This window comes from Oncorhynchus gorbuscha, unplaced genomic scaffold, assembly GCF_021184085.1.
Source record: "Oncorhynchus gorbuscha isolate QuinsamMale2020 ecotype Even-year unplaced genomic scaffold, OgorEven_v1.0 Un_scaffold_7:::fragment_6:::debris, whole genome shotgun sequence".
Taxonomy (NCBI): domain Eukaryota; kingdom Metazoa; phylum Chordata; class Actinopteri; order Salmoniformes; family Salmonidae; genus Oncorhynchus; species Oncorhynchus gorbuscha.
This window is the reverse complement of record NW_025745510.1, coordinates 215,226-220,189: the sequence shown is the minus strand read 5'-3', so window position 1 is coordinate 220,189 and position 4,964 is coordinate 215,226.

The window sequence follows — 4,964 nt, the reverse complement described above, 5'->3', positions numbered from 1 at the left end:
TATAGCTGAACCAACATACAGTGTTGACTTCCAAAAACAAACATGAAATTGTAATTAGACTCAACAAGTTTTTATACATTCAACTCACTGTGAGCAAAGTTTGTTGAGTGAACAAACGTTCACCCATTAGCTACATTTATTTCCCTTCTGAAGTCCAACAAACTCAGAGAATAACACTGATTAATCAGTTGGTTAAGTGAAGACACTTGCCAGTCAGTCAGTGCATGCTCGGAGTACACGTCCTGGTAATCGTTCTAGCCCTGCGGCCTTGTGAATGTTGACCTGTTTAAAGCTCTTACTCACTTCTGCTACGGAGAGCGTGATCACACACTCGTCCGGAACAGCTGATGCTCTCATTGCATGTTTCAGTGTTACTTGCCTCGAAGCGAGCATAGAAGTAATTTAGCTCGTCTGGATGGCTAAACACTGATCATAATGTTGATGTGACTGGCCTGACTGAAACATGGTTCAAGCCTAATGGATTTACTCTGTTAAATGAGGCCTCTCCTCCTGGTTACACGAGTGACCATATCCCCCGCATATCCCACATAGGCAGAGGCGTTTCTAATATTTACGACAGCACATTTTTATTGACAACAAAAAACGACTACATTTTCATCTTTTGAGCTTTTAGTCATGAAATCTATGCAGCCTACTCAATCACTTTTTAGTGGGTTTTATCCAGCATGTCTCCGGGCCTACTCATTGCCACATAAATAATAAATATATATGGAATAATTATTGTGGATCTAAATGTTGTTCCTCATAATCCTGGACTATCGAACCACCCTCATATTACGTTTGCACTTGCAACAAATGATCTGCTCAGACCCCAACCGAGGATCATCAAAAGCCATGCTATAAATTCTCGGACAACCCAACAATTCCTAAATGCCCTTCCAGACTCCCTCCACCTACCCAAGGACGTCGGAGTACAAACATCGGTTAACCACCTAACTGAGGATCTAAATTTAACCTAGCGTAATACCCTAGATGCTGTCGCACCTCAAAAAATCAAAAGAAAATTTGTCACAAGAAATTAGCTCCCTGGTATACAGAAAATATCAGAGCCCTGAAGCAAGCTTCCAGAAGATTGGAACGGAAGTGCCTCTCCACCAAACTGGAAGTCTTGGAAAAGACAGTACTGTGCAATATCAAAGAACCCTCACTGCTGCACGATCATCCTATTTTTACAACCTAATTGAGGAGAATAAGAACAATCCTAAATGTATTTTTGATACTGTCACAAAGGTAACTAAAAAGCAGCATACCCCAAGAGAGGATGAATTTCATTTCATCATGTAATGAATTCGAACTTCTACGATGAAAAGATCATGATCATTAGGAAGCAAATTACGGACTCCTCTTTGAATCTGCGTATTTCTCCAAAGCTCAGTTGTCCTGAGTCTGCACAGAACTGCCAGGACTTAGGATCAATGGAGACACTCAAGTTTTCTAATCCTGTATCTCTTGACACATGAAAATAGTCATGTCCTCTAAGCCTTCAAGCTGCGTACTTGCCCCTATTCCAACTCAGTAGTTTAAAGAGCTACTTCCTGTGCTTGCCCCTCCTTTGTTGAGCATAATGGATGGCTCTCTATCCTCCAGATATGTACCAAACTCTCTAAAAGTGGCAGTAATAAAGCCTCTCTTGGAAAAGCAAAACATTAACCTGGCCGATATCGAATATCCTATTCCTCTAAAAAAATAATAACAATAATATTGCCCAGCATCTCTCTGCCTTCCTGAAGACAAATAATGTACATGAAACGCTTCAGTCTGGTTTAAGACCCCATCATAGCACTGAGACTTCACTCATGGTGGTAAATTACCTTTTTAATTGTGTCAGACCAAGGCTCTGCATCTGTCCTCGTGCTCCCAGACCTTAGTGCTGATTTTGACACCACCGATCACCACCATTTTTTGGAGAGATAGGAAACCCTAATTGGTCGACACGGACAAGTTCTTGCCTGGTTTCGATCTTATCTGTCGGGAAAGATATCAGTTCATCTCTGTGGAAGGTTTGTCCTCTGACAAATCAATTGTATGTTTTGGTGTGCCTCAAGGTTCTGTCTTAGGACCACTATTGTTTTCACTATATATTCTACCACTGCTATGCGGACACACACAGCTGTGTGTTAAACATGGTGAAGCCCCAAAATGTCCTACCCTGGAAGCCTGTGTTTCAGACATTAGGAAGTGGATGGCGGCAAATGTTTTACTTTTGAACTCGGACAAAACAGAGATGCTTGTTCTAGGTCCCAAGAAGCAAAGAGATATTCTGTTGGATCTTACAATTCATCTTGATGGTTGTACAGTCATCTAAAATGAAACTGTGAAGGAAATTTGATCATATTACTAGCCTATATTACAGTGCTAGCCTCCCTACACTGGCTTCCTGTCAAGGCAAGGGCTGATTAAGGTTTTACTGCTAACCTACAAAGCATTACATGGGCTTGCTCCTACCTATCTCTCTGATTTGGTCCTGCCGTACATACCTACACGTAAGCTACGGTCACAAGACGCAGGCCTCCTAGTTGTCCCTAGAATTTCTAAGCAAACAGCTGAAGGCAGGGCTTTCTCCTATAGAGCTCCGTTTTTATGGAATGGTCTGCCTACCCATGTGAGAGACGCAAACTAGGTATCAACCTTTAAGTCTTCACTGAAGACTCATCTCTTCAGTGGGTCATATGATTGAGTCTAGTCTGGCCCAGGAGTGTGAAGGTGAATGGAAAGGCTCTGGAGCTACGAACCACCCTTGCTGTCTCTGCCTGGCCGGTTCCCCTCTTTCCACTGGGATTCTCTGCCTCTAACCCTATTACAGAGGCTGAGTCACTGGCTTACTGGTGCTCTTTCATGCCATCCCTAGGAGGGGTGCGTCATTTGAGTGGGTTGAGTCACTGATGTGATCTTCCTGTCTGGGTTGCCCCCCCCCCCCTTGGGTTGTGTCATGGCGGAGATCTTTGTGGGCTATACTCGGCCTTGTCTCAGGATGGTAAGTTGGTGGTTGAAGATATCCCTCTAGTGGCGTGGGGGCTGTGCTTTGGCAAAGTGGGTGGGGTTATATCCTTCCTGTTTGGCCCTGTCCGGGGGTATCAACGGATGGGGCCACAGTGTCTCCTGACCCCTTCCTCCTGTCTCAGCCTCCAGTATTAATGCTGCAGTAGTTTGTGTCGGGGGGCTAGGGTCAGTTTGTTATATCTGGAGTACTTCTGTCTTATCCGGTGTCCTGTGTGAATTTAAGGAGGCTCTCTCTCTCTCTCTCTCTCTCTCTCTCTCTCTCTCTCTCTCTCTCTCTCTCTCGGAGGACCTGAGCCCTGGGACCTTGCCTCAGGACTACCTGGCATGATGACTCCTTGCTGTCCCCAGTCCACCTGCCCGTTCTGCTGCTCCAGTTTCAACTGTTCTGCCTGTGATTATTATTATTTGACCATGCTGGTCATTTATGAACATTTGAACATCTTGGCCATGTTCTGTTATAATCTCCATCCGGCACAGCCAGAAGAGGAATAGCCACCCCTCATAGCCTGGTTCCTCTAGAGATTTCTTCCTAGGTTTTGGCCTTTCTAGGGAGTTTTTCCTAGCTACTATGCTTCTACACCTGTATTGCTTGCTGTTTGGGGTTTTAGGCTGGGTTTCTGTGCAGCACTTTGAGATATCAGCTGATGCACGAAGGGCTATATAAATAAATTTGATTTGATTTTGACCTCAGCATTACTCTGGACCCTCATCTCTCTTTTGACAAGGACAACTTTTTTCCATCTTTGTAACATTGCAAAAATCAGTAATCTTTTGTCCAAAAATAATGTAAAAAAATGAATTTGAGTTTTTGTCACTTCTAGATTAGACTACTGAAATGCTCTACTCTCCAGCTACCCGGATAAAGCACTAAATACATTTCAGTTAGTGCTGAACACGGCTTCTGAAATCTTGACTAGAACACCAAAATTGTATCAAATTACTCCAGTGCTAGCCTCTCTATACTGGCATCATGTTAAGGCTCGGGCTGATATCAAGATTTTACTGCTAACCTACAAAGCAATACATAGGCTTGCTCCTACCTATTTCTCTGATTTGGTCCTGCCTACACGTACGCTACGGTCACAAGACGCAGGTCTCCTTATTGTCCCTAGAATTTCTAAGCAAACAGCTGGAGGCAGGGCGTTCTCCAATAGAGCTCCATTTTTATGGAATGGTCTGCCTATCGATGTGAGACGTAGACTCGGCCTCGACCTTTAAGTCTTTACTTTAGACTCATCTCTTCAGTAGGTCCTACAATTGAGTGTAGTCTGGCCCAGGGGTGCGAAGGTGAACGGCAAGGCACTGAAGCGCCAAACCGCCCTTGCTCCTTCTGCCTGGCCGGCTCCCCTCTCTCCACTGGGATTCTCTGCCTCAAACTAATACGGGGGCTGAGACATTGGCTTACTAGTGCTCTTCATGCCTTTCCTAGGAGGGGTGCGTCACTTGAGTGGGTTGAGTCACTAACATGATCTTCCTGTTTGGTTTTGCGCCCCTTCTGGCTCGTGCAGTGGAGGAGATATTTGTGGGCTATACTCAGCCCTGCCCCTCCCGCCCCCTACACCACTAGGGTCAGTTTGTTATATCTGGTGTAATTCTCCTGTCTTATCTGGTGTCCTGTGTGGATTTAAGTATGCTCCCTCTAATACTCTCTCCCTCCCCTCCCAGAGGACCTGAGCCCTAGGACCATGTCCCAGGACTACCTGGCTTGATGACTCCTGACTGTCCCCAGTCCACCTGGTCATACTGCTGCTCCAGTTTCAACTGTTCTGCCTGCGGCTATGGAACCCTGGCCTGATCACCGGACATGCCACCTTGTCCCGGACCTGCTGTTTGATTCTCTCATTTGATTTGAGTGCTCAGGGTCCCATCTAGCTAAGAATTTAGCTCCAATATTTGACATACAGTGGGGAGAACAAGTATTTGATACATTGCCAATTTTGCAG